This window comes from Zalophus californianus, chromosome 9 (assembly GCF_009762305.2).
Source record: "Zalophus californianus isolate mZalCal1 chromosome 9, mZalCal1.pri.v2, whole genome shotgun sequence".
In the NCBI taxonomy this organism is placed as follows: domain Eukaryota; kingdom Metazoa; phylum Chordata; class Mammalia; order Carnivora; family Otariidae; genus Zalophus; species Zalophus californianus.
In genome coordinates, this window is record NC_045603.1 from 104,434,918 (window position 1) to 104,446,968 (window position 12,051).

Sequence of the window (12,051 nt, forward strand, 5' to 3'; positions counted from 1 at the left end):
CGTCCACCCCCTGCCCCATCCCAGAGCTGTTTCCTCTGGCCTGCCCAAGCCCACATGTTGGTCTCTTTTGTTCTCTGCAAATCCCTCTCTCCTTCCAATTGTCTGAGCTGCCTTTTTCTTGACTACTTCTTAAGCCTCTGGATTTCTCCTTAAATATCAGCTTCAGGACGCCTGCCTGATGAGCTGAGGTCATTCCTACCCTCAAGTGACCTGGTGAATTAAGCAACAATACCAGGGATTCCAGGACAGTGAGTTTGAAGATCAGCATCTTTGCTGGCCTGGTGGGAGGCCCTTGGCCCTTCTGGAAGTGGGCAGAGTGACGCTGACTTTCACACAGGCTTCAGGAGGGAACGGCTGCTGACCACGATCATCCACCTCTCTAGGTGAAGAGTGCCCAGCCCTCCGCCCTCCCGTCAGTGGCTCTGAACTTACAGAGCTGGAGCCAGCCAACCAAGCATTTGTTCTACTCCTGTTTCATGGGAAAATCCTAGGCCTGGACCCCCCTGGACCCACAGGGGCTTGATGCTTTCTTTCAAGGCAAGGAAGGAAGACGATGCCCCCGGGGTCTTGCTTTGTGCCCTCCTCAGCTTCCTGCTGGGCAGTGGGGGAGGTGGAATGTGAGCGAGAATCAGGGACTCCTGTCTCCCTAGCACATTCTTCTCCTCCTGTCCCTTCTTTACAGGTATTCAAACCTTTCACATTCTGTGGTTGCTGACTGGCATCCCTCAGGGGACTGTCTGTCTCGCCTGTAAACTCAGAGGGAGGCGTGCTTCTTTGCCTTCCCCTTTCCTCCATTGGAGATTCCAGAGCTCGAGCCTCCGGTGCAGTGGAAAGGGCCTGGAAGTGAGAGGGAATGCCTAGGCTCTCCCCCTCCCACGCGGTGAACCTGACCGGTCCCCTCACTCCCGGTGGCCTCTGTCCCCTACAAACGGGGCGCTGGCTGGGCTCACGATCCCAGCGGTCCCTTCTGGCTCAGACACACCGCTGATGGTCTTCTTGTTCCCAGGGTCTTTTTAAAGGATCCTGTGTTGTTTGTCTCGGTATCTCTGCTCCCCTCCACTGCACACTGCTATCCTCGCAGTAATGATACCAAAACACCCACACTGTATCTCAACAATCTGACGACACAAATGCCTCATCCTTGGGCTCTGTGGACACAGAGTAGCAATTCTCCTATCCCACTATCAAAGAGCTCAGAAAACACAGCCTGCCAAGGAGGAAGAGGCACGCGTGCGGCTCACCGTGTGCGTGTCACTAAGCACATTCTCCCAGCCCCAAAGCCCCTGTTGTCCACAAAGCTGCCTCACTTTTTCCCTTCCTCTACCTCCGAGCTGGTTTAGTGTTTGAGACTGTGCTGGGAGGGCGGACGTCAGGAGCATATGGCCTTGTTATCCTGCATACAGCTCCAAGTTGGATGCACTAGCAACTGGCCCGGGCCTGAAAGTAATTAAGCTGTGCAGATTGATTCAGGGTGGCACCGGGGGCCGCCGACACCTGCTCTCACGCTCCTTCTGCGGTGTCCCTCTCACCTGTGAGACGGACTGTGTGACTCTCAAGGTTGGCACTGCCAGGGCTGGCCTGGTGCATTTGTGCCCCTTCTCCCTTTATGGCCCCAGGAGCTGGGAAGCCACACTGGGTTCCAAGAGAAGCAATAGCTGGTGTGGTCCTAGTTCAGTGAAAACAGACCTGGCTCTGGCATGCTGGGTGAGTGACCTTGGGCCTCACTTTCCCTGTAAGCAGACAGGAGGTCATAGTAAGGTCCCCCCACTTCCAGGAATGCTGTAAGAATCTGAGGATATAAAGTGAAAGTGCTCAGACTTTGAGACTTAGAGGGCGCTCACATATCAAACAGTGTCATGTATGGAGCGAGGCAGGCATGGGTTTGAATCTCGATGTGCGACCTGGTGGAATGTACTTAACTGTTCTGAGTTTCTCTTTACCCATCTGTACACTGAAGGATAATAAAACTACGGCTGGTTTCTGATAATAATAACAAGTGCATCTATTATTTACTGAATTGGGTTCTTCCTGAAGCCCAGCACAGTGCCAGCTGGGCACACAATAGGTGGTCAAGAAATGTTCACAACTAAAGGGAGACTAGGGGTCTGACTCATACTCTCCTTTAACCCCTACACCAAACCTATTAGGTACCATAGGGTTATTATCCCCATTTTAAAGATGAATAGAATGAGGCCCAGAGAGGCTGAGTGATGTGCCCAAAGTCACACAGTGAGGAATGATGAGATAAGCACCATTGTACAGTACTTGCTAGTACTTCCTAGGAAGTTTGGCAGTAGGGTGTGGGCAGGACTGGGCAGGGAGGAAACAACTGGACAGCCAACTGGATGCACCATATTCCATCCTCAAAAATGTATTTCCCTCATGCCATGCCACAAAACTATGTGTTACAGTGCCCACTTTACAGATGTGCAACTGAGGCTCTGAGAGGGAAAGAAGCTGAAGGGGCTAGTTCCAGCTTGAAAGCGTCCAGGTGATGGAAGCTATCTCCCTCCGTAGGATCTTGAGCTCTGGCTGGGCAGCCTGCTCTGTGCTCCTGCCCTTTCCAGGGCGGGGGGTGGGGGGTGGGGGGGGGTGGGACTGGAATGTCTCATACTGCCCAGGGCAGTAAGCAAGGAGCGCAGCACGCTGGAATTCCTTCCGTGTGGCACTTCTGGGAGTGGTATCCACCCCCCCCCCCCGCAGTGATTCTTGGGAAATCTTGGCATCTGGCTGGTCTTGCCGGCCCTGTTTCTCTGACTGTTCTTTTGGTCTCAGAGCACTCGCCAAACATCTGACACCGTTCAGGATCGATTGCACGTAAAATGAAGCGTGCGTTTTGTTTTGTTTTGTTTTTGGGGTCTTTTCTTTCTTTCTTTATTTTTTTGCCCCTGGTGTCATCTAAGAAACAGGTTTTGAGGGTCTCTTATTCTCTTCCAGAATAACAACCATATGGGGCCTCCATTTATACTAAACGGCCTGTGCCTTTTGCAAGGGACCAGGTTGTTTTCATTCAGTGCTGAACTTTGACTTGCTCCAAAAAGTTTTAATCAGGTAGCTTCTGAAAGAGGGAGAGACTCTGATGGCAAATGATGCCTTGTCCCTCTGAAGGGAGTCTAGCTTTCAAGGGTATGGGCAGGACTGGGGCCAGGAGCCCGAGAGGTGAGATTTGGAGAAGCTGAGGGTCACTGGCAGGATCCAGGCAGATCCATGCTCAGTGGCTGGAACAAAGAACACTCTGAACCATGCAGGGCTCTGGCATGTTTGTTGATCGACTTATCCAGGGCCCAAGCCAGCTGCTTTTGTTCCAGAGGATTTCATGGATTAACTCCCAGGGCTTCGGAAAATTGTTTCTTTTTAAGAAAGGGAAGTTGGAGGTGGCTGCAAAGGAAATGCTTATGGGCAGCCTGGGGGGGCGGGGCTGGGGAGCTGGGAGAGTGTGGGAGGGGGCGGGAGGCCACATATTCATTGGCGCGATGGCCAGGGGCTCCCAGCGAGGGAATCACCAGACTTTGGCATCCACACTCTTGGGAGGACCTCTTCCAGCAAGGTCTGGTGGAAAGAGGAGTATGGATGCCTGAGGCCGGGAGCATCCTGGGCATTAAGCTAGAGACCACAGCAAGGACTTCTGAGGGCTGAAGGTTGCTAGGCACCGGGGTAGGTTTCCTAGGGAGACCGTGGCTAGAAACACCATCTGCCAAAGATGATTTAGTTCCAGAAGAGGCAAGGGAAAGAACAAGATGGTCTTTTCTGTCCTAGTTAATCTCGGTTCTGTTCGCTCGGGCCGAGCATTCCTTTCCTGAAGTGGAAGTGAAGGCAAATGCGCTTCTGGGCAAATGGTCTTGTAAGAGGGAGGGCCCCGCTTTCTCAGCTCACCCCTAACCCCCTGCCGGGGCCTGGGGTCTCCAGAACTTGCCCGTTCCCTGCCCGAGGTCCTGCCCTGGCAGCAGGCACCAGCAAGCCCACGTGTGCTGGTGGGGAGGGTGTAATGGGCATATGATTAAATACTCATACTTTGTCAAAACACTGACAGTTACAAAATGCCTCTGCATCTACTGAGGGAAGGGTGAGCAATGAGCAAAATGACTTCAATATGCAAAAGACATTCCGTGGAGGCCGGGAGGGAATACTAATCCCAGAGCCAGGAGGAGTAATGGGGATTAGTGCTTGATTTATAGGCTGGCTGAGTGACATCAACTCGCCGAAACCTGCCTCAATTCTACTATCCACATGTGTGCTTAAGGAGATGGGCCCACTTTGGTTTGAAAAGCTGTCTCCTCTTTGTTGATGGGAATAAGAGTAAAGTACCTGACCAGGGTTGAGGGTGGAGGAATTCTGAGCCCCTGCGTTCTGGATTCAGCATCACCTGCCGTCCTCTAGACAATAGAAATATGTTGTCCTGTGGAGAGTTTGAAAAATGAGAGGGTGATTGCCTATTTAGGACAGGTCTGGGTAAAACCACTCCTGGAGGCAAGGAATCAACTAACCATGGAAGCTTTGTGTTTTCTCTATATATCTTCCTTGGCTAAATATAAAGAATAGGTATCAAGTGTCCAGCTGCATCACCATCAGAGATGGAATTCTACACTGACGGTTCCATTGAGAAGACCTGATGGAAGGGCATTTCCACAGAAGGCAAGGGAACCAGGGGGCTGTTGAGGCACCCGGAGCTAGCAGTGGAGGGGAGCTGGGTCCAAGGGGAGGAAGTAGCACTCTCAGAGCCCAGTGAGTGCTGGAGCTGGGAGGACGGACCATGAGCTGGAAACCATGGTCATGCAAGGACATGGCCACTGCCAGGACAATGGCACTGCATCAGGTGGGCATGGAAAGAAGACCCTGTGGCTGCTCTTTTTTCATATACTCCAGTGTCCTGCCTGGTGCTTCTTCTTGGCCAAACCAGCCTGAAGCCAGAGGGCGGGAGCGCCTAGGAGATGCAGTCCGTAGGCATCAGCCTTCCAGGGCACAGAGTAGGGTGGGGAGGGCAGAGAGTGGATCTAAGGGAGGTGGTAGGGAGCAAGAACTTATTTGGAGTATTAGTTTAGTTTAGCCAACTCTGGAAGGCTCTTCCTGAGAAGGGGAGTTTATAAAGAGGTTACCCACTTTCCAATGATTCTGTCCCCAAGACGAGCATGCTTACCTTGCAAAATACATTGCTCAAATGATAAAGGAACTCTGAAATGTCCCACATACATCTCCTTTATTTGTGAAATATCAGCTGTTGGAGGGCAGCGATGGAGTGTTTTAGTACCAGTTGTCTTGAGGAAATGTAACAGCTCCCACCTTGTACAGTGCCTTACACTTCACAGAAGACAGGAACTCAGGCCCCTTGAGGCTGACAAAAATGGTGACAAGGTGGCCCTTTGGGGGGGAGTGAAAATGAGCAGGCCTGACTCAGCAAGGCCCACAAGCACTCTAAAGATGCAATAAGCCCTCTATGGGGAAAGACCACGGCCACACAGCCCAGCCAGAGCCCATGGCAATGGAGGACAGGAATCAGGAAGTAGAGATGGAAGTCACTGGACTGTCCCTCTGGCTGAAGTCTGGCCATGAATATGTCTCAAGTAGGGCTTCTGGTTCCTATATGTCTCTGGCATCCTGAAGCCACTGTTCTGATGATTCTTCTAGGCAGAGTCTTAATCCACTGGAGGGGGGAGAGCACATTGAGTCATTAACATATCCAGGCCGACCAGATGGTCATTTCCCTCCTGGGCCAGGCCCGGTGACGGGTGGGAGTGTGGGCAAGGTGAGAAGGAAAGGGGAGATAAAGGGCATCAGATGCACTCTTTGCCAAGGGCTGATGGTCTGTGGCTTGTTTTTTAGGACAACGTAGACCTGTTTGGGATAAGAGCCCACACCGTTCTTTCTCGTGTAGCAGTCTCTTGCTCTCCAGAGTCTTGCTGGGCACTCCTCCTCGGCGGTGTCCTGGGGCAGGCAGGCTTTCTCCTCTGCAGCCAGCTGCCTCCACTCAGGCTGGGCTGGAAGGCCCTGGGCAGGATGCGGTGTGGAATCCACTTCATGGGTTCCAATGCCAGTTTGGGTGAAATGCAAATTTTCCTCCACTCTGTGTTTCTCTTTTCCAGTTCTGTCCTGAATGGAAAAAATGTAGATTTAAGTCCAAGGTGCAGCACTAGAGCTGGTATTTTCCCTTTTGACATGAAACAGAAAATGGAGACAGCCCGGGGTCTTGGAAGAAGCAGAAGGACTCTCCCCTACTCTGGGTAGTGAGCTAGACAGATGGCCTGAACTCAAGTCCTGGGATTGCTGCTTAGTGGCTGTGTGGAAGTTACTTAACATCTTAATTCTTTGGTTGCCTGATCTGTAGGATGGGGATCACCATCATATCTACATTAGGGATACTGACTTAAAGTGTGTAAAGTGCAGCCAACAGTGCCTGACATACAATATGGCAACATACGAATATTCGCTGTTATTACTACGAGGCATACTCTTCTGGGCAGGGCATCCTCCTGGGGTTCTGGGGAGATGGAACATCTGTGAGGCCCTGAGGGGGCAATCATCCCTCGAGCATCTCTTTCATCAAGAAACCTGCAGCGAGTCTGCTTGCTTGAAGATAGAGTCTGGATCCACCCCACAATCTGGCTTCCAACCTTCCTTACACTTGCTACAAATCCTCAGCCTCACGGGGGAAATCTGGTTAGTCCCCATCCCCCGCCCCCCAGATTTGCTGTTACCTGTGGATTTACTTCCATGTTTTTAACACTTTTCTAAGAACACAGAACAAGGAGTTTCTTCCTAGCAGTTCTTGTAAGGCCTGGCATAAGAGGGATTTGCACGGTTGGGTTTGCAGGGCCTATCTACTTGCGAGGGGGTTGACTTCTTTCTCGTTTCTTTGACACAGCAGTATTTTGATGTAGAGACAGCTCTGCCTCTCAGACGCTTGTGAAGTGGTAGCAGAAGGGCTGTGGCTGGCGCCTCGGACCCTGTCTTTTCCCGAAACAGAGGCAGGTCACCATAGGACCAGTGCCACAGTGTATTTATCTGTTCTACTGAACACATGTTCATAGGCCCTGGACCTGAATAAACTAAGTCCACAACTAAAAGAAATCACTTTATAGGCAAGTAAGACTCTGATGTTGGCCCTTAAAAAGAAACTACTTGTATTATGTGTTATACTTTAATATTGTCCCTATCAGAAGCAAAAAGATTCAATGTTACCTTTGCTTATTACTACATCTTCATTGATAAGCATTATTTACCGAGATGACTGTCATTTCAAATCTAAACTTCAGTTGCTCAAAGTGGGGATCCAGAAGCCCAGGCACATGGCATTAGGAGAAGAAATAGAACTGGCAGAGAAGAAGCTGGACCCCTAAAATCTTACTCTCTGCACTGCCTGGGAGGCTCCTCTGGGTGCTGGGTTCGGACCAACAGGGCAGCCAGTACCCTGGGGACATGCTCTTCCTTTCAGAGAGGGGAGAGGGCCTTCATCTTTCCTGGAAATCACATCAAAAGAAAACTAGAAGAAGAATCTAGACTTCTTGGAATGACTTGGCAAAGAAAGGCCAGCAGACAGAGGTGCTCAAGGAACCCTGTAAGCTGTCCTGTGGGCTACTTACCAGTCACTGGGCACCGTGGGGAATGTGCCTGCAGAGAAGGGAGAAGACCACCTTCTGGGCTAAGCAAGAGTCCCACATGCTCAGGAGGTAACAGGAAAGGTAGACATCCAGTGTGAAGCCTCGGAAGGTAGCTGGTTTCTGAGAGGCAGCATAGCGTAGACTCAGCCGCCAACCTGCCTGCACCGGAAGCTGGCTCAGCTCCTTCTGGTTGTGTGACCTTGGGCAAGTTCCTTTACTTTTCTGCCTCCCAGTGTTCTTGTCTGTAACCTGGTGATGATAATGGTACCCACCTCAGAAGGTTGGTCTAAGAATTATCCAATCTAAGTCATGCTGCATGCTTAGGAAAGAACCTGGCATATGCAAAGGACCCAAGAAATTGTTTATTATTATCATCATCATCATCATCATCATTATTATTATTCTTCAGGATTTATCATAGAAAGGTTCTACCTTTTAATGACTCACAGTGAGTCCAGTATCTCCCTTTTTCTTTCCTACCTCATCCAGGTTTACTGGTACCAGATTTTGGCCGGAGGATTCTACAAACATTATTTTCCAGCCCTGTGAGGGATACAAAGATGATGATGATCAATAGAACCATCTTTGGCTCAGGCAAATGCGGCTCATGGGTGGAAGCACTCAGGGGAACACACCCCTGAGTTCATGTGAGAGTCACATCAGGAGCTTGGCTAGGTTCTGAGTGGTGCAGAAGACAAATTTCCCACAGGGTTTTCAGAACTCATACTCTTTTTTTTTTTAAAGATTTTATTTATTTATTTATTTGAAAGAGAGAGCGAGAAGCAGCATGAGAGGGGGAGAGGGTCAGAGGGAGAAGCGGGCGGGGCTCGATCCCAGGACTCCGGGATCATGACCCAAACCGAGGGCAGACGCTTAAACAACTGAGCCACCCAGGCGCCCCCGAACTCATACTCTTTATGGCAATAAATAGCAGAGGGCAGAAAGTGGGAGGTTCATGGGGACTGGGGTGTGTTGGCTGGAATGGGCCACATCCAGAAACAGCTGGAGAGTTGTACTGGTACTGGGGATGCTTCTGGATGCTCATCTTGGGCAGGCTTGAAAGATGAAATGGGCTCTCATACCTGGAGGGTAAAAGCTGGTCTGGGGGCAGAGAATGGGAGTGGGGAGGAGGCTCTGCTTCCCTCAGTACCCCATGCCTGACAGCAATTGTATGCAGGCTCTGCCCTTGACCCTAGTGAGCGCTTGATGAGTAGCCATTGATTGAAAGGTGCCATGGACATGGGCTTTACATGGCAGCTTCTAGCAGACGGGCTTGCTTATCTGAGTTCTGTGTAGCACTCGGCAGGAATTACCTTTGCCCTGGTTTTAAGGAGTGGCATAATGTCATACTTGTCAGACTTGATTGGTGATGGTGATGGTGATGATGGTGGCGCCGGTGGCCACCTAAGGCCACATGCTCCTTCCTACATGGCTTTATCCTTCAGAGCAGCAAGTGACCTTTTTCTAAGCTGGACACCCAGCAGCCATCTCAAAAAATGCTGAGGAGCCCAGGTATCTACCCGGTATTAACATCCCTGAGGATATAATCAGAAAAAGCCCTCTTGGCTTCATTCATTCAGCTGTGAAGTATCTGTTGATGTTTCTGAGCTGTGAGTGGTCCCTTCACATCATAGAAGGAGGCTTATCCTCCAAACATTCTTGGAGGGAGTGTTTACCTTGGTCCCATTGAGAGAGGTTCTGGAACGCTGCCAACTCCCAGGGATCCTCCTGTGCCCTCACACTAAGTTGAAGTCAAAGGATTCAGGGGTTTGTGGCTGAAAGTTCAGACGTGGAAAAAATATTATAACAGTGATGGTGAGCATGTCAACCCTGAGTGAAGCATGCCAGATGGTGGGCGTCTTATGTGTGTGATTTCTGATTCTCACAATAACTGCATGAGGTAGGCACTCACATTTTCTGTTTTCAAATGGGGAACCCAAGGTCTCTCAAGCTCCAGTGTCTTTCCCAAGGTCACCAAACTAGAAGCCAGTGCCGCTGGAATTCAAGCCCAGGTCTGTCTGATTCCCAGGCTGTGCCCTTCCTGCGGTGCAGTGCAGTGGTGCAGTCTGGGGCAAGAGGTGATGGGCTTTGCTTTAAAGGAGCACCGGACAGTAGAGGAGTGCCAGAGCAGCCTGGCCCATTGGCTCCTGGCTGGGGTGGGGTGCTGGCTTCTCCCAGTCCTCAAGGATCAGGCATGGGACTCATGTCTCTGTTAGTAGACGTTGGTCCCAGGCGGCCAGGCCTGCCGGCAGCATTCCCAGCCCAGGCACGCCCTGCACGATGCCTTCAGCACGCACGGCCCTCTCGACAGGGAGTGACAGCAGTGATTCAGCGCTTGCTACAGTGGCAGGAGCAACGCGGGTGAAACAAGGGGGAAAGGACTATAATTACCTCTTAACACGTTTCCACATTTCTCTGCTGTCAGAATGGTTTTGTTTTCTGATTTATTTTGATCTCCTTGAAAATTAGTTGCTGCAGTGCCTTTGGTATGTAATTGTTGTCCCGCTAGCTAGCAGGCCTCATCAGCCATGTGAGCCGAGCAAACGTGATTTTTTTTTCCCTTTCCCCCAATCCGTGTCAGCTTCTGTGTGTGTCGAGGGAAAGGGAAAAGGGGTGACCATGTGGAACTAGGTATGTCTGCTGCCTGTTGTGTGTCTTGGCTCCTCACCATGACCCTAAGAGGGGGCAGTCTTGCATGCAGTGTCTTTCCAGAAGCTCCATGCCCCCCGTGGGTTGTCCAGTGAGCCTGCAGCCTCAACTCTTTTGCCCTAGTTTTCTTTCATCATCCCGCTCCAGGCCTTCTCCGGGCGCCCCACCCTCTCCCCGATGGGCACATGCGACTCCCTCTGCATTCCACCCCAGCTCCCAGCCCCCACACAGCCCAGCTCCCACCTTTGACCTGCCACCTCCATCTGCCCTCGGGTGCCTGTACCCACTCGTGAAGCTCTTGTCCAAGAACCAGAGAGAACCAGGCTTGATATCCCTCTGCCCACAGCACCACCAGATCTGTGCGCAATTTTCTGTGGGAAGATGGCCAATCTTAGCTTTTGCTCTCAGGTCAGGATGAGAAAGGAGCCAGCATGGTGCCATGGCAGCTGAAGGAGGGGAGAAAGGAGCCAGCACTATAGAATGGTGAGGTGCTTGGTACCTTCCAGGGATGGGTGTCCATCATCAGGCCATCTCAGGAGAGGGTTGCCATAATGAACACTCCAGAAACAAGTGTTTTAGAGCCAGGAGGAAACTCTGTGGTCATTGAGCCCAGTGACTTTATTATTCAGTGGAGAAAACAGAAGCCTACAGGTGGGGCAGGGATAAGCTCAAGACACACAGCTGGCTGGCGGTAGGTCTGGGCTCAAAACTGGATTTTGATTGCATTCTATCCAGAAGGAGGCTGGCTGGCTTCCTGATTGGAGCAGACAACTGCCCATGTGCTGGGATTTGGGGGAATCTGTCATTTCCTTTCTAGGATTCTATAACCCAAAGAACCTTTTCTTCTAACAAAACTTGGTTTTGTTAGAACCTTAAAAGGTCAGGGCTACTTTGGTTCAAATGCATGAGGAGGAACAGAACGGAGCCTACCTGCTCAGCTTCCCCTGATTCTACAAGGCGGCCCCTCAGGCATCTCTCCAGAACCTTTAATACCCCATGGAACAGAGTGACAAAACATTTAAGGCCCCTATTAACAGGGCAGACGAATGGATGAAAATATGCACAGCTTCTATGCTTCAGCATGGGTATATTTCCCAGAGTAATTGAAAGCAGAGACCAGAACTATAAAAGAATGGATTCACAATAGGATAGTTGTTGAATACAGAGACACTTGGAACCAGAAGGAAATGTTCACAGCCTGGGAAAGGCAAGTTCAGCTGGGGTTTTTTGGGGTTGAGGGTGGACTAGGTCAAGAAATGGGGGTGCTGGAAGCCCAGGTACCTGAATCAGGGGTGCAGGGACCAGAGAGACCAAGAAAAGATCTCAAACATCAACTCTAGCCACTCAGTGAAATTACCTGGCATAGGCAAATTCTGACACCTCTGCCGTGACCTGAATTCTTTCCAGCATGCCAGAAGGGCTGCAGAGTCACGGCAGAAAATCACATTAAGCTTTCCTATCGGAGACTGTGCCCTGGCCTAATAATGATAACTCACATTCACATCGCACTTCATGCTCTTTAAGACACTCTTCTATGCTAGGTGGTTCTTCCAATACCATACGAGCTGGCTCTTGTTATTACCATCCCCATTTCACAGATGTAGAAACACGAGCTACTGCTTTAGAAGCGCCATTACTAACAATGACTCCTGACAGTTATATTTATCAGCTCATGGCCTAGAAACATTTCATTTAATTCATCTCTCTCTTTTAGTAGACAGGCAGAAGGACACGCACACACCTCTCTCTTCCTTGCTCTGAGGATTTGTAGGGAAAGGATTTTGCTCCTGGTTTCTCAATAGCAGTTCCT

At 50.6% G+C, this 12,051-nt stretch overlaps 1 protein-coding gene across 1 annotated transcript in view; it reads left to right on the plus strand.

The window, feature by feature from the left end:
- Positions 1 to 12,051, plus strand: part of CACNA1C (calcium voltage-gated channel subunit alpha1 C) — a 650,688-nt gene that overhangs the window by 207,166 nt on the left and 431,471 nt on the right.